Below are 21,359 nucleotides of genomic sequence, written 5' to 3' on the forward strand. Positions count from 1 at the left end.
AAGAAGAGGACATGCTTGCTTTACATGATCCGGTTACAGTAAACGCACTGCGGAACTGTGGCTTGCTGAAGTTTTTCCACATTTCTAGCATGAGACAACAGATCAACTTACTGCAGTATTTGCTCAATGCTTGGGATCCTACCAACCAGGTGTTCCAGATCAGGGGAAAATCCATCCCCTTGACTGTAGTGGACATCTATTTCTTGACTGGCTTGTCGAGGTGGGGTGCCCCCATCTCTTTATCAGGTTCGGCTCGGGGAGGTGAATCTGTGAGAGATTATGTTCGCCGGTATTGCAGAGAGGGATCTCAGCCGAGTAAAGATGGCAAGATCATTATCCGTGATGTCACTGACAGGTCCCTCAAGACTATTCTGTTTACTTTTGGTAGGATGGCTGGTGGAGCGGCTCTTCATGTAGCCAACCGATCTTATATGCAGTATGCCTTGGAATGTCTCCAACCGAAGGTGTTCAACTGGTGCGACGCAGTACTTCTTGTGATGAAAGAACAGTTGACCAAGGTAAAGAGTGGGAGGTTGAAGAACTTTGGGTATGGTTCTATTTTGACCGCCTTTGCCTTGGAAAAGATACCACTGATGCAGCCGCAGTATATTGCACTCAATTTACCTTCACCGACTGAACCACGTATGCAGAGATGGGTCGACCATATGTCTAGGCATGCTCGTCAGTCTCAGATTTCATTTTCTAATACCTTCTTCGGGTGGTTTGATCGTCAGGAGATGGTTTATTCCGAGTATCCATATGCTGGCATGGACTTCCGGGGTGATCCGGATTTAGTACTACCGGATGGTGAACAGTGGGGCACCATTGGTAAATTCTTTGACCATATCCCTATTTATCATTTTTCTTTTATAATTTCCTTGTGTTTTATTCTGTCAAGACTTTAACCAAACTCATGTGTTCATGCAGATGTTGGTCCCATTCGGCCAGCAGTACGCCTGAGAGTGCCAGCAGCCGCTCCAGCAGGAGAGGCTGTTGGAAGGACTATCCTTCGTGACCTTGATGTGGCTGAGACTCTTGCGGCATTACAGGAACAGGTTGAGGGCCTCACTCTTGGTATTCCAGATGTGAGGACTGATGAGCTGCCCTTGAGGTTGCAGCGGCATACTACTGGTGTGCCAAGACGATGGACTCGGCTCCTACGCATGATCGCACAGGCTGTGACTTGCTATCACGAGCATCATTAGACTAGGGTGCCCCCTAGTGTTTTGACTTTTGGGTCATTTGACCAATTTTGTCTTAGTTACAGAACATTATGTGTAAACCATAAAAAGTTATATACATATTTTTGATTTTCGAAGTTTTATTTCGGTTAAGTTACATGATCCAAATGCGATATTGATGGTATGCTTCTTTTTATAAATGTTGCAAATGTCTATCTAACACATAATTTGCCAATGAGTCAGTTAATGTGTTTAAGTTTCTGAAAATATGATGATATTAATAAAATCAAATTGCCTTTCCAAAATCTTAACCCCTAGGAACATGCGATAAATCGCTGGATTTCGGATAGAGTAGATACCAGTGAGTTGTAGTATGACGAGTTGTGAGTCTAGCCTGACAACCAGTCGGCGTATACCATGTGTGATGGCATCAGAGAGAAGTTCTATCAACGCGCTATATTCAGCGATGTTATTCGTTTATCGACCAATGCATACCCCTCTAAAACTTACTAACTCGCCGCTTGGATCAAAAATGGCCCAGGCCGCGAAATATAGGTTCCGCGAACTACGACTCGCTCTGTCGGCATATCCAACACATGACTCCGATAGGTTTGAAATCTCCAATAAATGTAAAAAGTGGATTACTTGACCAAAATAAACACTTTAGCGAAAACAAAAACATAACAAAAGCATACAGGTTACTATACTGAATCACGCATAGTAACGCTTGAGGTACAACCCGTTACGAGGTTGTGCCAGTGGAATTCCGTCATAATCCATTAACTCGTAGGCTCCTTTTGCTAACACTCGCTTAAAAATATAGGGGCCCATCCATAAAGACTTGAATTTTCCTGCTCCCAATTTATCGGATTCTTGGTCATAAAGCAAGACCAAGTCACCTTCTGAGAAGACACGGGGTTTGACATTTTTGTCGAACTGTGCTTTGACTCGTTTCTTATGGGCTTCGTTAGCCAAAGCGGCATTACAATGCGTTTCATCCAATTGGATTAGTTCCAAGAAACGAGCTTCTTCTTCTGAAGTTCCGAGGAGAAGGTCAATTGCGAGTTTGAGGGACGAGATTTCACACTGGATTGGTAAGACTGCTTCCAGGCCATATACCAATTGGAAAGGTGTAAACCCAGTTGCATTCCTTACCGATGTTTGGTAAGCCCACAAGGCTGAGTACAAGATTAGGTGCCACCTTCTTTTGTGAACTCCAATCATCCTTTGCAGCATGCGCTTCAGGACTTTGTTGATTGCTTCAACATGTCCGTTGGCTTGCGGGTAATATGGAGTAGAGCTGTCGTGAGACAACCCTAGTTTGGCAGCTAATTCAACCATCATGTGATTGCGAAAATGCAATCCATGATCTGTGACTATAGCTTGTGGGACGCCGAATCTGGCGACTACATGATTGAAAAAGAAGAGGGCAGCTGTTTCACCAGTATTATCTAATGTAGGCATCGCCTTGGCCCATTTGGTAAAATAGTCAACTGCGACTATGATATACCCATGCCCCCGTCGAGGTGGGGTTACATGTCATGAAATCAATTCCCCATTTGGCAAATGGCCCGACAGCAACTATTGGCTGCAAAGGTGCGGGTGGTCTTCTGGTTTTGCTATCGAAAATTTGACAAGCATGGCAACTTCTGACTGCGGTTATGCAATTTTTGAACATTGTTGGCCAAAAGTATCCTACTCATAAGATTTTTTGTGCTGTAGCATAACCGGATTGATGCCCCCCACACGCGCCTGAATGGCAATCATTCAGGACTTTTTTGGCCTCCTCATGGGTGAGGCACCTTCTCAGAACTGTATCGATACCGCGACGGTAAAGTGTATCACCAACGATCATGTAGTCTTTTGCTTGGTATCGAATACGTTTTTGTTCGGAGCAAGAGGCATTTGGCCTATATTTTTGGGTTTGGAGATAAATTATTATATCGCCATACCACTGATTGCTTGAAGATACCAGAAACAAATTTTCGTCCACGATCATTTCTTCGGATGTTTCATCGTTGGACAACAATGGGAGATCACATAATAATTCTGTGAAAACTAGAGCTTTCTTTGATTTGGATTTTACTCAAATTCCAGATCAAACTCTTGTAGAATTGCTATCCATTTTGAATATTTGCCCCCCAGCAACTGTCGTGACAATATATAAGTCATGGGGTTGCAATCTGACAGAATGGTAGTTTTTCGAAAGAGGACATAGTGTCGAAATCTCTGTATCGCTTGAACAGCTATGAGCGCTAGCTTTTCAACATAAGAATATTTGCTTTCTGTATCATTTAAGTTCTTACTTAAATAATATATAGTATGTTCAATTCTGTTGTCTTCTTGAACTAAAACCATTGCGATGGTTGTATCCGCTGCAGCCAGATACAAGTTAAAGTCCTTTTGATAATCAGGAGCGTACATTAATGATGCTTTCATTAGGGATTCTTTTAAAGCATCAAAGGAAGCTTATGCAACATGATCCCAAACAAAGGGTACTTCTTTTTTCAAAAGACGTGTATAACCTTTAGCAAGTTCAGAATAATTTGGAATGAACCTCCTCAGAAAGTTTGCTTTCCCTTGGAGTTTCTGAATTTGAAGCAAATTTGAAGGTGGAGGCAAATTTATGATTGCCTGAACCTTACATGGGTCGAGACGAATCCCGTCTTTCGAGACTACAAAGACAAGAAAACAACCAGAACTGACACAAAATACACATTTGTGTGGATTGAGTCGTATTTTGTAGTGTTGGCAACGTAGAAATATCGCTCTTAAATGTTGCGGATGATCAGTCCACTTTCGCGAATGAGCCGAAAGGTCGTCGAGGTATGGTTGAACGATGTTTTTGATGTCATGGAAGGCATAATTCATTGCCCTCTGAAACGTTGCCCCTGCGTTCTTCAAACCAAAGGGTAATTTTCGATATGCGAATGTGCCCCACGGACAAATAAATGCAGTCTTTCACTGGTCCTGTGGGCAGATATTTATTTGATTATACCCGGAGAATCCATCCATAAATGAAAATATTTCACATCTGGCGCATTCATCAATTATCTGGTCGATGAAGGGTGTAAGGTAGTTGTCTTTTGGACAAGCTTGATTTACATCCCTATAATCGACGCACACTCTAATTGTTCCTTGTTTTTTCATAACAGGAACAATATTTGATACCTAATCGGTTAGAGGAACCGGGTAAATGAAAACAGCATGGAGAAGTTTTTCAACTTCTGCCTTAGTGGCAGCGGCTTTCTTGGGGTGCACCTACCGTAGTCGTTGTCGTACTGGTTTGACATCTGGATACATCTTGATTTCGTGTTCAACGATACTCGAGTCAATGCCTGGCATTTCACTATATGACCAAGAAAAGACATCTCTAAATTCGCGAAAAAGAGCGTTATATATTTCCAGTTCTGAAGGAGAACAACATTTGCCAACATAAATATTCTCTACAACATCTGTTTTGGTCGAGATATTTATGCCAATAGTCTCTTCAATGTTGGACAAGTTTCACTCGGAATCCACCGTGTTTACAGTATTTGATAGAAAATCAAAAACTGAAGGATGATAAAGTTCATCAGGAGTATTTTCTTCACAATCCGGAAGAAGGGAACGATGGTGGTAATCATCCCATGGTGCCCCTTCAATTACCATTGATTGAACAATTCCTTCGTCGGTGTCATGCACTCTCGACCAAGGATCTGAAGGGGTACCATATTCCTTAGACCTATCTATCCAAACGCTTGATGAACGTTGATTTGGGTTTGCCTCCTAGGCTAGGAACATTGATTGCTACAATATTTCTGTTGGGCTTGGAGGAAAATCCATCGCATGATCCATGTCGATATCGTTTTCTGAGATCTTTTTTGAAGATATCATGTTGCAGGTTCCTACTGACGCTACTTCCGCCAAATTGATTGGAGGTGGAAGGGAAAAAGTTCCCATTAATACATGGTCTTTTAGTAGGCCTACTCCGATATTTTGAAGCGAATGGGGGCTTCCATGGATCATAGGAATGCTTCCCGTAACTTGAGAACCATTGGGGAGGAAGTTTTGTCGATTGATGATTGTAATCCCTCCTTGAAAGGGAAATGCAATCTTCCTAAAATAGGTCGACACAACAGCAGCCATAGCATATATCCATGGTCTTCCTAGTAGGATGTTGTAATCGAGATTTCCGTCGATTACCTCAACATCTATTTCTACTGTTTTCCCTCCTAGTTCAACCTTCAAGTTACTTAGAATACCATATGGGGTATATGTTCGTCCATCAAATGCTTTTAATGTCGTCGAAGATCGCGACAAGGTTGGAGATCCTAAAGTTTTCCAGCAACTCATCGACATAATACATGTAGATGCCCCCTCATCAATAATTGTTCGATGAACAGTTTTGTTGAGGGCTTTCACTTGAACGAGGAAAGCTAGTTGAGCTGGTAATTGAGGATCGTATCCTTTATGATCAAAGGATACAAGATTGGAATCCTTTGGGTCTATCCCACCAATGGCTGATAATAAAGCCTGCTTTTGGGATGGGCAATTTTGTAGTACTTCAAGAGTCGACATAGCGGATGGCGATTGGGCCAAATCTTCCACTATATTATAATGTTGTGCTGCTCTAGCACGAGGATTAAATGTCGACTTATGTACTACTCCCTTTGGCGGTTTTATTGTTAGTTCAGGAATGATGTGCGGCGCAACTTCTGTTGAAGTTGTTGTCGAACTACTAGGTTGATCTTTATCCTTGTTGTTCGACAGCTGTGGATTCTCATAATCTTTGTTCCTTGTCAATATCAAAGCATCATTTTGCTATTTTGAAACCGAAAACATTAGCACTTGAGACGGGGAAGCGTTTCCACTGTCAACCAGATTTGTTCCTGGATTTGGAAACGGATCAGTTAATACTACTGAGGTCTTTGTATTCTTGAAGAATTTTTTAAGCTCAGCTCTATGTGGAAAATCTGGTGTCTGATGATCCTCATCGCATATCATGCATGGATATTTTAGTTTCCTATTTCCAGGAGGGTTTGCAGAAGATTTTTTAGGTGATGATTCTTCCTATTTCTTCTTCTTCCCTTTGCCTTTCTTCTTGCCCCCTGGTTGTTTGGTTTCTTTGCCTTTATCTGTCGATACGGCATTTACTTCCGAGGAAAGAAGTTCATCTTTTGCATTTTGACCTGAAATCTTACGGGCCTTTTTGGATGTAGCCTTTGTCGATTTCGTGTCTGTTGCACCGATCACGCCGTCGCCGGCATGGGAATCATTGTTTGATTTAGGAGGAGGAGGAACTGAGAATTCCGATCTAGGGGCGTCAGGTATTTTATCGTACAGCATGCCGGACTGAGTGTAAATCAAGTCCAAATATTGCGCACGAGCGATAACTTGCTCTTCTGTGACAACTCCCCCTTTTGCCACATCTTTCGTGATGGAAGGTAGTAATGACTTGATAAACCATTCAGCTAAGAGCTAATCGGGAACATACGTTTTCACCATTCTACGACGACGTCGCCAGTCATGTATATGATCAGATATGTGAGTGGCCGTCGTTTGTTTGAAGTTGGTAAGAAGTTTCGTTCCCGTTTCGTACCTTATCGGTAACTGAAAATGGGTTAAAAAGGTTGTGGCTAGGGTACTGAAGTTGTCGAATGAAGCTCTAGGCAATTCGATGTACCATTTTGCTTCTGGACCAGTTAACGTCCTCTGAAAAAATGTGAAGCCTAATCGAATCATCGTTTAGGGTGTTTGATGAACACCACAGATGAAAGGTCATCACATGATTCGACGGATCTTCACCCGGATTTCCATTGAATTTAGGAATATCTGATGGAAGTTTATGCGGAATCGCTAGCCACCAAGGGGCGTAAGCGATTGGATCGTTTGTTAACCGATTTAAATCAGGTAACTCTAAAGTTGCCACGAAGGGTAATTGTTGATTCAGGTTAGGTGAAGCATACCCAGGATAACATGGGATTGCCTGAGCAGTTGGTCTTTGCATACCAACATAATGTATTTGATGGTGGTAACTTTGGTAAGGTTGGTGGGCATGACCATTGTAAAATGGTTGATTTTGACCGTTTTGAATATACGGCTGCCCACTATTTGCAAAGATTTGTTGCTCAGAACCTTGGTATACTTGTTGGAACTGCGATTATTGGTATTGTACTAGCCATGGTTGTGAAGCCATGTGTTGTTGCCCGATACTAACTGTTTGACCAAGATGAGGGGTAATTGTACCCATTTGAACCTGTGTCATTCCACCAGTCGACGATTGTGGTTGAGTTGCAGGGTCAAGGGGCTGTTGCATTACAACCTGAGAAACTTGAGGTTGGCATACAACAGGTAGCGCTTGAACTTGCGACACCGTCACAATAGCTGGCGTAGTCGATATATTTGACATAGGTAAGCATTGTTGCATCGAATATACAACTCTTGGTCGTTGAGGTAGTATCGGTACCCAACCGCTTGAAGTAATTCCAGCATAACCCGAATTTTGTTGTGAACTCCCATATGGCTGTCCTCCCGAAGGGGATAATGAAAGGGCATACTGCCCCCCATACGGTGGTAATCCAGTACTCAAGGGAATGGTTTGCCCTTGAGGGCCGGACTGCCCAAATTGACCTCCAAATGGATCAATTTGTTGAGACTCAACATAAGAGTTTCTGGATATTATTCCAGATGAACAAACAGGAACAGACCATACCGTCGAAATGGCCCCTGAGTGGGCTCCTTCTAGCGATTGAGAGCTAGTTGGGACAGATGGTATACCGGTGAACATTGTTGGAGTGATAGCAGGGAGTTCTGCCGTCACTGTGTCAGACGACACAGTCCTAGATGTTGACGGTTGTTTAGACATTTCTAGTCTATCCAAAAGATTACCTAGCGATTCTACAGGAGCTTCCGCTGGCGGTAGACTAACTTCTGATGAAGAAGGATACAGAGTGATCCCGACTCCAAATTGCGATGGAGTACTAGATGGAGGATCTTCCACAATCTCTTCTATAGCAATCAGACCAGGTGGAAGGGGTAGACCGTTAGGTCCGTAGAATATTTCTGGTGCCGAAGAAGGTATGGAATCGGCAGCGACAGATGTTTGAGGAGCAACACTCTCCGAACCGGTTGTAGATGGAACTGGTTCAGTGATACAAGTGTTTACCCTCAGACTAGGATCAGTACTACTGTCCTTCTGTGGCTGCTGAACTTCTTCTGTAAAGGTAGGGATACCAGAAATGTTTGGAGTAACCGGAGTCTCTGATGTTGTTGGAACACTTGTTCTAACTTTAACAGGAGATTTGGAACCGGTTAAACGAGTTCGCTTTGTCCGTACTAGCTTCGATTCCGGAGACAAAGACGGTTGACTCGTAAGCCTCCGCGAACGACGGGGTTTCAATTGACTTTCTTCCACGATTGCGGATTACTTGATCAACTAAAAATAAAGGGGAAGTATGTTTCCGAATTAGATGAATTTTAGATGCTTTGACACAACTTGTTTTTTCAATTTTTAAGAGTCGAGAAAAAACAAAAGATGACTCTAGTCGCCTTCGATTTTTAATGAGCCTGAAGTGACAAGTGCTCAGATGGACCTTTTCCGTTAAGGAGTCTGAAAAGGAACGAAAGGAACTGCTCTGGAAATCTAGGTAGAGGGATTACCAAACCAATCGCAAAACTGCAGAATACTTTTTACGGTATGGCAGTCAGTCTTTCCGAATGCTGTGTTCAGTGCATTGCGATCGATAGGGCGGCAGACACGACTTCCTATGGATAAAGGATTAAGCCTATTGTGGTCTCCCAAAATATACTCGACGGTACGTGGGAGCACAAGTCCGTACTGGCACTTATCATCTCAAAGTGGAGGAATCACCCAACCATCAGTGAGAACAACAGTTACCAGGCTTTACGACGTCGGAATACGTCTCTAGCCTAGACTTCTAAATGTTGTGCATTAGGTTCCAAAGCGTTGTTAGATTCATTGAATTTATTTTATAGTTGATCTTGTTTATGAAGTTTGCCTTTCAGGTTCACCACGAGATGTAGTATAATTCCTAAAATGCAATCTAAGATGATAAACAATCTTTTTATCTTCTTTGTGTAATGAAAATCCTAGCTACTAAGGAAAGAAAGACAAAATTCTTTCACAAAGAGCAAAGAGCACACTCTAAATGCACTTTCCTAAATCAAACCAATCAGACTGTCTAAATGCAAATGCACATGCATGTATTTGTTTTCGACTTTCTTAGTATATGAATGATAACAAGAAAGTTGATGCACAAATCTGAATTTCTTTTCAAGCGACAATTATCAACAAGTTTCTTTTCGAAATCAAAAATGGAGGCAATCACAACACCTTACGATTTGGAAATGAATACTTGTTTTTGACACTGGAAAAATTACAAATTCAGACCAAAAACAATAGTAACAGGATAATCGACTATCTACAGCAATCAAACTCTTTCCTATGATTGAAAACGACACTTGCGACACTTTCAAATCAAAGGATGACAGTGCGATTATGTTACTTTTTGCAAAGGAGAACTGAAAATGAATCAACAAACACACAAAAACATTTACAGTTTTTTTGTACAAAGGAGGCGGAATAACAGCAAGGAAAAGGGGTATCAAACAGAGATATACTAATCACAGGCAGCAAAATTCATGAATAGAACTGGAAAGAATGAATCACAGAAACCAAAACTAAACAATGCCTAGTCTGATCAGTGCACCTGTAACACAGGGAATTTGAAATGCAACGCACCTACTACACTCGGGAAGTGCGCTTAATTTCAGATTCTCTGAACAGTACCTGCGCTGGGCCAGAGACGAGACTTTGCTTGGGTTCCAGGTCACAGTTTGCAGTTCAGTTCATGGGTTTTGGCTGAGCAAAAGGTAATCAGTAATGCAACAATCAGGGGTAGATCTAAGGAGGATCTAAGAGCTACCACAAGGGGCAATCAGAGAGTTTGTGAATCAGTTGTTTAAATCATAAACAGATCCCAGAGATTGACTGAAGCGGCATTTATCTACTTTGCATTTGCATAGCAAATGCAGTTCGAAAGCTACCTGGCACAACTTCAGACTCCGTCTGTAAGTTTATGAAATAGACAACAAGGAAGATAAACAAACAAACTAATTCGTCCCTAGTGGAGTCACCATTTTGTTACAGGGAAAAGTGTCTACTCAGAACTGCTTATCCCACTAAGGTGTGATAGCTGCCTTAGAAACAAACAAATTAAAGCTACTTTCATTTTTCCTTTATGAAGTATAGATAGAGAAGAACAAAGAAGACCAACCTCTGTCTTGCACTAATCTCTTGGTTCGATTCCTCTCTTCCTTGATAGTTTTTCACTACTTGTTCCCTTGCACGCCCAGCTTCACAGAGTACCTGTAAGATCACAGTAGCATAGCACTATACAAGAACATGGATCTATAATCATAAACAATCTAGGATCAGATGTAAATTGACCGTACAAATGTAGCAAATATAAATGACACAAGAGTATGGAGGAAAACTTGAATAGCTTTTATTGATAAACAAGAAAGAGCCAAGGGGAGTTACAACCAGTTGTTCTGACCCAGCATCATCCTCTCAGCAAGGAAGCCCCTCTTCATCTCATACAAAGCTTAGATCACCCAACAATCTGATGTTTGTCTCAAGAAACCAACAGCAATTCCTTACAATATGCAAAATTCCAGCCTCTGGATCTCTGGGATGAGGGATCCATATATAGATATCTGTAAGGGAGATGAGTCAGCTTGTGACTTGATTAGTGTCTTCCCTCTGATAGTTCTTGCTTCCACTTGGAGATTGATGATCTCTTACTCATCCTTGGTCGAATTCAGAGAGGCAAGTGTCACAGGAGAAGTTTCTGGAAGCTTCCATTGCCTCTCCTCCTCGCGGAATGACACTGCCACTTGTCATTTCTCACCCATCACACCCCATAGAAGGGCTTTTTGAAATGCAACACACCCACATAGTGTGTTTAGGTGAGATGCAACACACTTTGCCTATGGAGCAGCTGAAATGATCCTGTTTTGACTAATTCGGAGCAGTTTTTCATGGAGAACTTCTGGGAGAAGCTGTAATCAGTTGACCTTGCTCCTTTAGGCGTTAGAACAACACTTTTAGGGACTTAGGAGCCCTTGGTTTATGGACATTTTATGCTTGGGGTTGCAGAGCCCAAAAATGTCTATAACACGCATGAGCAAGCCCGCGTTGTAGTGGTCTCCTATTCAATTGCGAATGGCAAACCAACAAAAGATCCTACCCATGGGAAGATTCTAGGGAGTAACGGTGGATATTGAAGGTGCGAGCGCGCTTGCAAATTTCGAAGTGATAGAGATTGTTGATGACAACAATCCATATCCCGCACTACTGGGAATAGATTAGGCCACTGATATGAACGGAGTGATAAATCTCAAGCAATACAAAATGATTTTCGAGAAAATTCACTACGCGTAGTAGTACCGCTAGACCCTGCGGAAGGAGTTCGCTACATAGAACCGATGCATGACAATGATAGTGATGACAATCTCGAATGTATCTACAAGATAACCGTGCGAGAGCAGGATTGGGTGAATCCAACAACAGATGGCAGGATTTCATGGGAGCGCGAAAGTTCCTACACGTCGGATTTAGACGAGGAAATAGAATGATGGTAGAACTGGTTACACGAGGTAACCATGCTAAACTACAGCATGATGATAATGGCACTAAGATGTGTAGCAACAGAGGTGAGGGATCTACCTATGTATGACAAGTTGACCGAGGTGGATGAATTCCTCAACAAATTTGAAAGCAAAGTGCCAGAACAGCAGTGGTTCGATGCTCTGAAATGGGCACTGTGCGCTACGCCCGCAAGGTGGTGGGTTACACACCAGCTGAATTTTGAGGACTAGCACGAATGCAGAAAGATGATGCACCTACGATTTGGGAAGCCTTAGATGCAGATGGAAGCCAGACATGATGGAAAAAACAACCTGCACACCCATCTTTCTAGATGGGTACAGGCGTATGGTACGTAGCCCACACGAACGCACACCACTCTCATGATAAGAAACAGGAACAACAAGCAGAAGCAGGCAAGACAAGTGCGTGAATGGAAAAGTATGATAAGACTTAGCGTGCCAAAAATCATACACGGGGAAGCCTTTGACAAGGTGTGCGAAGTGTTGAACAAGGTCCACCATGTGAGACACACTGACTGGGACCTGCGCATACCAGCGGTTCGATGGGCTTATAGGACCATGTGCAAAACTCTGACTACGCAAGCACTTCCGAAGCAGAAGTATGAAGCAGGGGTTGTAATCCCTGTGGAGCATGTGAAGCCGAGTCTGCGTGTAATAGCACCCATAGATACGACAGTCCGCAAAGCTCGGAATGAAGAAATCACACAGCTGCAAGAAACAGAACATATAGGACTTGAGGAAGAAATCCGATAGGGAAACTTTAGACTCCGCGAACTTGAAAAAGATCAGGTATGACTAAGGGAGAAAAGTGCTTTGATGGACGCGGAGGTCAAGAAGCTGGAAGATGAAATAAAGGAAGCATTTCTCGTCGAAAAACCAAGAATGGTAAGGCAAGGTGCGTACGATCGTACTAACAAATTGGACGACTATCGTCGTGAACTAGTTAGTCTGCTGTCATGGCTTGGACTGCATATCGCCAAACAAAGTGACCAAGGTAGCACGTTGCAAGTAGTAAACTGCACGATGCCGATCACAACAATGAAAGGTGGGGATTCTCCGCGAACCATGGTGGAGGACGGGATAGATCCCCGCATGGGTGGTACGACCACCTGACTAGCCATAGGAAGAACAGTCTTAGCACTCCAGGCAGTTGAAAGGGAGCGCGGGACTATAAACTATTCTGCCTGGGAGCTGCGCGATATTGGAGATGCGTGCAGAATCAGAACGTCACAAGGTTCGCAACCACGCACGGAGGGCTGCACTACCATGCAGGTTGGCTGGGAAGTGACCATTGAGGTCACTATTCACGATGGGATGTGCGATTTGCAGCCAAATGAAGCGGGCGGCGGGCATTTAAGATGCGAGTTATGGGCAAGATTTGGGAAAATCTTCCACCAAGAAAGCATTAATGGCCCGAAATTGGGGGGAACGGTCGAATTCGAATTCAAAAGGCACTATAAAACACAAAGGGCTAGCCAGTGAACAACACTTGGTCATTTGAGAGTTGAGCGTTTAAGCAGAGCACTGAGCATTGAGAGCCAAGTGATAATTGAGCCCCTAAGTTCGCAAGTGACAGAATACAGCCTAGAGATGATGACGACCACTAAGGATGGATTGGGAATTTAAGAGGTCATTGTCGGCAAGGTCGTGCAAACCCAAATGGTGGAGGATGTTCCAAAAGGCGCCAGGGTTGTGACAGAAATCCCCAAATCACTGCAAACACTGAGGCCCAAGAAGGATAAACAAGCAATGGGTCCAGTACGCATGTCCCCAAGGAATCCATGGCACAGCAAACTAACCATGGCAGAGAAGGGGAAATCAGTCACAACAGAAACGGATGAGGAAGAAGAAGACCTGTAGGCTCTGATCCGCAGAAGAAGAAGAAGAAGACATGGAGGAGGATATCCAACCGTTACGCTCTACAACGAAACTGCCCACATATGTCCCTCCGTGGAAAGGGAAGACTAAAGTGTCGAAGGATCTGGATGAAACCAAGAGTCCGCTCCAGACCCCGCTCCTCCCAGACGACATCATGTTTGAAGGCACGCACCTGGGCCACGTGCCAACCATGAAGTTCGAAGACTGGGACCTTGTTGACCGTGAGAATTTCCCTCATCTGGAGAAGGCGAATTTGATGAAGCAGAACATTGCGGGGGTGGTGACAATGCTTGAGCCGCGGAAGTGGCTGTGCAGTGTGGAAAAGGTCAGATTACTGAACTTACTTTGGGTACCACATTTCCACCGCGCAACAATCACCATTTTCGTCATCAGGCAGCTGCTCTGCCTAGTGCATGATGGGTACATGTGGCTGGATGAGCCTATCCCCATCACGGCCAATCTAATTCACTGCATTGGCTTCCCTGCAAAGGAAAGGACCCTGTGACCATAGCCAAAGGAAAGGGCAGCGATTTGGCCCTTGCAGAAAACATGAAGACCAAATATAAGTTGGAGAAGAAGAAGAGGGGTTACGCTATCTCTAGCATCAAGGACAAAGGGGTTCACGTAGCCACCCAAATCCTTATTGACAAAGTTATGAGAAAGTGTCACGCTGATGAGGTACTAGCACCGGTGATCGCACTGGCTGAATAGTGCGCGGAGGGGGTCCAGTTTAACTAGTTTGAATTCCTCTATGAAGAATTTTTTACGAACTGTCGTGAAGCCCAGGAGCAGGGTAAAACCTTCCACTATTCATGGTTGCTATTATCCATATTGCTTGTAGCGGCAGAATTGTCAGAGGATAGTTAATTCCCCAACATCGACAGAGAATTACTGGAGGCCACGAAGTACGCCTCGCTCTGGGCCACAAAGGATGTGAAATGAATCCACAACACCAAGATCTTATGGGTGCTCATGGACATGAACATCTAGATGTGGATCAACTAGAAGCCGCGCCTGTCACCCACAGTGTACAATAATCTGCAGAGTTTTGCAGATTCAAAGCCGATATGCATAACATTTATATCATTTGTATCCATTGACGATGCAATTTTTACTGTCTTGGAAACATGGCCTACTGAATGGCGCACCCCAGATCTGGAAAAACTAGAGAAGGTGGTAGCCTAGAAGAAAAAGGACGATGCCAAGCTGCGTGTCACTCAATTGGCAGAGAAAAGGCGGAATGAAAAAGTAGCAGCTAAGATAAGGGCAGCATGAGAAGTGGCACATGAAGCCGTGGAGTAGAAGAAGGCCGTAGAAGCAGCAGCAGCAGCACAGGCAACAGAGGCAGCAACAGCACAGGCAGACGAGGGCCAAGCAATGTCCTCAGGGTAGGAGGCAAAGGAAACAGAAACAACAGAAGGGAGCACGGACCCAAGGGCCGCGTCCACACAGTTAAAGTGCTCACACTTCGCAGAGAGAGAAGGAAAAAGGTCAAGGCCTCGAAGTTTGCCATTAACTCGATCAACTTAACCGAAGGTGATCTCCATGACATCGGCGAGAGAGTCTATGATGTCACCAATGAAGCACTTCAGGAGTTTATGCAGGAGCACCAAACTGTGTTGGGGGCCCTCAAGGCACAGCAGCAAGAGTTACAAGTGTGGCCCCCTCAGGTGGGTACCCTTTTTACCCACCTTGTAGCAGGATCCTCAGCAGCAGAGTAGATGTTGCGCGCACAGATGGACAATATGATAGTATTGCTGGAAGGAGCCATAATTGCAGCGAATGTGACCAATATATTTTTAGTTAACATGTTGAAAGGACTTGGCCTTAATTTGGATGCCCTTCCATGAGAGACACTGTATCAGCTACATGATGGGATAACGGTAGAGCTGCATGCCAGGGAGAGTCGTGTGATCCAAGTTCTTGGCGAGCAGAAAATAGACATAGAACAACCCAGCTTGTAGCGCGACGAATTGGTGTTTTAAAATCAACATTTGGTGCAAATGGTAGTTGACGCTTGCCGATGCGTCTCGGAGCTGGCCTTCGTAGAAGATCTACCGGTAGAAGTGTATATCCACAGTTTGGCAACTAGAGTCTGTGAGGCTAGGGAAGAGACGACAAAGGTGCAGCTAGAGCTAAATCTCCAAATCATCGAGCTGCAGTTGAAGGCGCGGCTTTCCAATCCCCCAGAAATAAAAAAACAACGTGCTAGCATTATCGCAGTAGGGTTGGAAGAAATTGGAGGTGCAGTGCGCGACCGTATCGGCATGTTGGAACAAGCACTGGAGGTCCTCACGACTTTGTAGGAGGACCCCAACATCCAGCGCCTAGAGATAGAGGCGCGAGAACTTCAACAGCAATACGACAGTGTCAGAAGAACCACGTAGATAGTAGTCCTCACTCAGTGACTTGTGAGGATGCAACAAGCTAAGGCACTGAAGGAGCAGGTGGACACAACGCGACACAAGGAGGCAATTCTCAAAGTGTGCGTTCAGTCATGGATTGACGAGGCCTTCATGATTGTTAGCGCTTGAAATTTCACCTCAAGCTGAGCAAGGTAAACTCCAAGGCAACATCAAACCACTTAGCCTCGTAGCTAGCCCTATGGGGCAGGAGAGGGCTCTCTCCGGTCTATCTCAGCAAAAAGTTTTCTAAAAGGGGGTGAGATGACTTCAAAAGAAAACTGATTTTAGGCTAGTAAATTGATAAAAAAGGGGTTTTTAATAAAATGACGGGGTTTTTCTGGGCTGCATGGGCAAAGTAACAGCTTGAGTAGAGAAATGTAATCGAAAACACAGATTATCCCCTGAGGCAAGGTAGGCAAGAAATTTAACATCAAATTGAGATTAAATGGAATGGCAAGACTGCTGAGGAGCTGACAAGGACATAGAAGATGAATCCTTGTCAAACAGAAGAAAACATTAAATATGAACAAACTTATAGGCAGAGCATAAAATATTATGAATCCTACCTAAACACTTCATTTGTTCAATTAGAAATGATCATGAAGTGAAATGAGAACATAACAGGTTACATATGAAACAGAAGGAAAACTTATGCTAAATTGTCATACCACAGGAATCTCAGGGGTCAGAGCTGCATTTTTTTATTAAAATCTCTGTCAAAATCTGTACAATGAAAGCTCTGTGCTCCACCAGCTCTCAGAACTCTCCCCTCTCACTTTTTTTTTACAAATGATTTTTAAATACATTAAATAAAAATCTGCTAAGGAAAAACAAATCGACCCCAAAACAGGGGCGTTGTTTCACCTGCAATTATAAAAATGGCAAAGAGCGTTTCCTCTATTCTAAAATAAAACAACGTCTCCCTAAATATCCTCTAATGGCTGACACATGGAGCGCAGATCCCGTTAGGATCAGGACTGAAGTCTTGAAATAAGAATCGAATCCTATGTCTTCGGCTGTGATGTATATCGTTGTTCCAATTTAAAGTATTTTGGCTCCGTTTGAAAAGCGCTCTTGGGCCATATTCATGAGCCAGCTGTTGCTACCCAAATCACTGCCACTGGTATAGGATTGCTCATCAGAACCTTCAGTGGGACATCACAAAGGCAGCACTTATTGTCGACAAGTGTCTATGGTGTGACATCCTTTGGTCTGCCGGGTGTTATACGAATTGCAGTTCAGGCACTTTTGTGCGACAATGTGAAATGGTACTTCTGAAGTTGCATTACAATCATTGCATAAAATCCAGATCTTCTTGTTCTGGTAGGACTCGGGCATTGGTGTCAAAGCAACCTCTTCGTCAAGTTTCTCCCAAACCTTTGACATATCACAAACTGACTTCGAACACACTGGACAAAAGAACTGTAGGTGCTGTTGCATCTCTTTCAAACAGTCCATATGAATAGTGTGCCCACAAGGTAGTACATTAATATCACTCGTGGACTCGAACAGGAACTCAAAACTAACGGGACAGTTGTGGTGCATTGCTCCTTCTACACAAGGATGACAATCCTTCAACATAATCGAATAACAACAACCACATTTAAAGCAGTGGAAGAAATTATCCCTGCCCCCAGTTCTACATATACCACATCCATCACAGTGGTATTGCTGTTTTGAGATATCATCATCAAATAGCTTGCAAGTTTCACAAAAGTACTTCCCCATGCAGACGCCACAGTTAATACACACTTGATGAACATCTTGCTCAGTGTCACAAAGTGAACAAATGACCCTTTGGAGATTGTGTCGAGGAACATCATGTCTCTGTTGGGCTTAACATTGACAGAATTCTTTGCTTCATTGTGACAATGTCTTCAATCAAAGACCTCATTGCAACATGGCGCTCGAATACGACATCTCCGTTTATAATGTGAGCAACCATACTGTAAATATCCTTTGTCTAGCTTTTCCAAGCTTTCGACGTTTCCTTCCATGCCACTTTTGTTTTAGAAGTTGAGGTATTTTCCTCCAGCCCATTAGATCCATGGGTGGTCATAGGATCATGAAAATACTCCATCGTTGTACCCATAATTTACTGTTAAGTACCTGCGAGGAAGATGTTTTGAAGAAGCTCGTCCTCAAACCCTGGGGCATGAACGACTTCGCTGCCAGACTCTGATTGACTTCTGCCTTGACATCCTGGTGCTCCTCGTCCGTTGTGCAACTATGATTAAATTGGTTGCTCAACTTGGCACTGCACAAACGCAAAATAGGCAACCGTGTCCTGGAGTGGTGTTGTGTGCTTATAAAATATTGCAAAATCATGTGGATCTCTGCCCGACATACACTGCAATACAACTCAAACAATTCTTCACAATTCATAAAATTGACTGCGAGTTTCACAAACGCCGTTAGACACTCACGCGACTTTCACACGGTAAAATTAACACAGCCATTTCTAATTTCACAATCTGGGCTGAAGTGGGTGGCAAATATCCATTCCCTGTGTTTTGAGATAAATCAGAAGACTTGCAGTAAGTCAAATATTGTGTATACTGCTCATACAAAGTCCATACTTTATTTGCAATGGCAGTGAAAGACCTGATGCCACCGCCACCTACAGTTCCATTGGTATAAAGAGATTCAAATTCCTGTGTAAAATGAACTGCATGATCCTTCTCAATGTAAAACTCAGAAGCAGCTACATCCATGCCAATAACAACCTCGCCAGTATAGCCTGCTTTCTTAATGGCAATCTTCAATAACTCGAGGCCTTATAATGCCTCTCTTCTCCTTGTGTTCTTGCATAACTTGCCTCAAAGACATATTACTCACAGAGTTACCACTAACAGGCACAAAATCACCTCGGATCACATTCCGTTGATCAATAGGACGCAGGGCATTCCCAACGCTAACACAATCATTTGATTCAATAGCTGTGAAGTTTGTTTGGGATTTCCAGTGAGACCTCTCCAAATAGCTTGTAACTTGCTTTTCCTCTGATTGCTGATGATGTTTTGTTTTCTTTTGTTTGTGTTTTTTGCAGAGATAGGAGCTGCTACCATTTGAAGAGCTGGAGAATAAATTACATATTCTAAAACAACACATTTAATGATTTCTTCTTCAAAACAGGGTTTTGAAGAAGAATCAATCTCACACTGACATAAGACGGAGTCTAACATCGGCTCCACTTGGGATGGCAGCTGTCGCTTCTTGGAGGTGCCAAGAACCGCAGAACTTTGGGAGAGCAGATAGTGCCTCCACCCATTGGGCAATGGAGTCAATTATTTCAACAAATCAACACACCTGAAGACTCAACTTATTAACTGGAAACTGACTGAATTGACTGAAAGACTAATTCAGCAAACTTCAAACTAAACTGTAATGAAACTGGAACAAAATGTTGCCTTTTGGCTGCTTATTTATTTACAAAATCTACCCTACTTTGTTGTACAAACAATAGATCAGGTAATACTGAAATGCCAGATTAACCATTCAAGTAAACCTGAAAATGATTCCGCTTGAGAATGCTTCCGCCAGGACATAGATGTAATAGCTGGCAGCCCTTCATGCACGTAATGAGCCTGGTCACGTACAAGACAGCCTGATCTATCAATCAAACTGAAAAATGTGTCCATGTATGTTGCCATTGGATCGCAGAAGCCGGACTCTGTTGGCTGCCCCAACTCTGCAATACATACTTCCAGCTGCACACTGTCAATGTAAACATCTGTAGGCAAGTCTGTTATTTTTTGTTGCGAAGGAGGAAGGATTTCCAAGAACTTTTTAGGGTCTTGGAAATCATATGACTGGATTTGCTCATCTAAGCATTGAATCTCCTTTTCGATTCTTTCAACAATTAACTCACAAAATCTAGTTTTGAACCAAGGGAACTTTGGAGATTTCAACAAATGAAGCAAGGCACTGAAAACATCTTCATCAAATTCAGTATCTGCTAACTCCTTTCTTATTCCTTCTACAGCTTCACACAGGGTAAGGTTTGCCACATACCCTACCATTGCATGAAGGGATCAGCAAGCACTGGAATGTCTGGATCGAATTGAAGTTGCCAGGTGAATGGTTCAGCCTGCATATGTATCTGACTGCTGTCCACCATCAGCATCAGATCTGCAATTTGATTTCATGTACTGGGACAAGACAATCAACAAGTCGAATGTTCTCCCCAGTATGGTCGCCAATATGTTAGCGCTTGAAATTTCACCTCAGGCTGAGAAAGGTAAACTCCAAGGCAACATCAAACCACTTAGCCTCGTAGCTAGCCCTACGGGGCAGGAGAGGGCTCTCTCTGGTCTATCTCAGCAAAAAGTTTTCTAAAAGGGGGTGAGATGACTTCAAAAGAAAACTGATTTTAGGCTAGTAAATTGATAAAAAACGGGTTTTTAATAAAATGACAGGGTTTTTCTGGGCTGCATGGGCAAAGTAACAGCTTGAGCAGAGAAATGTAATCGAAAACACAGATTATCCCCTGAGGCAAGGTAGGCAAGAAATTTAACATCAAATTGAAATTAAATGGAATGGCAAGACTGCTGAGGAGCTGACAAGGGCATAGAAGATGAATCCTTGTCAAACAGAAGAAAACATTAAACATGAACAAACTTATAGGCAGAGCATAAAATATTATGAATTCTACCTAAACACTTCATTTGTTCAATTAGAAATGATCATGAAGTGAAATGAGAACATAACAGGTTACATATGAAACAGAAGGAAAACTTATGCTAAATTGTCATACCACAGGAATCTCAGGGGTCAAAGCTGCATTTTTTGATTAAAATCTCTGTCAAAATCTGTACAATGAAAGCTCTATTCTCCACCAGCTCTCAGAACTCTCCCCTCTCACTTTCTTTTTTACAAATGATTTTTAAATACATTAAATAAAAATCTGCTAAGGAAAAACAAATCGACCCCAAAACAGGGGCGCTGTTTCACCTGCAATTATAAAAATGGCAAAGAGCGGTTCCTCTATTCTAAAATAAAACAACGTCTCCCTAAAAATCCTCTGATGACCGACACATGGAGCGCATATCCCGTTAGGATCAGGACTGAAGTCTTGAAATAGGAATCGAATCCTATGTCTTCGGCTGTGATGTATATCGTTGTTCCAATTTAAAGTATTTTGGCTCCGTTTGAATAGCGCTCTTGGGCCATATTCATGAGCCAGCTGTTGCTACCCAAATCACTGCCGCTGGTATAGGAT

General features: G+C 43.1%; 1 pseudogene; it reads right to left on the minus strand.

Annotated features, from left to right (window-relative positions):
* Positions 1 to 17,294: 17,294 nt before the first annotated feature.
* Positions 17,295 to 18,120, minus strand: LOC149165426 (putative E3 ubiquitin-protein ligase RZFP34 pseudogene; annotated as a pseudogene).
* Positions 18,121 to 21,359: the final 3,239 nt, after the last annotated feature.

The sequence above is a fragment of the Pinus tabuliformis genome, chromosome 5_1 (genome assembly GCF_031772625.1).
Source record: "Pinus tabuliformis cultivar Carrire ecotype Pingquan chromosome 5_1, CPIR1, whole genome shotgun sequence".
NCBI lineage: Eukaryota > Viridiplantae > Streptophyta > Pinopsida > Pinales > Pinaceae > Pinus > Pinus tabuliformis.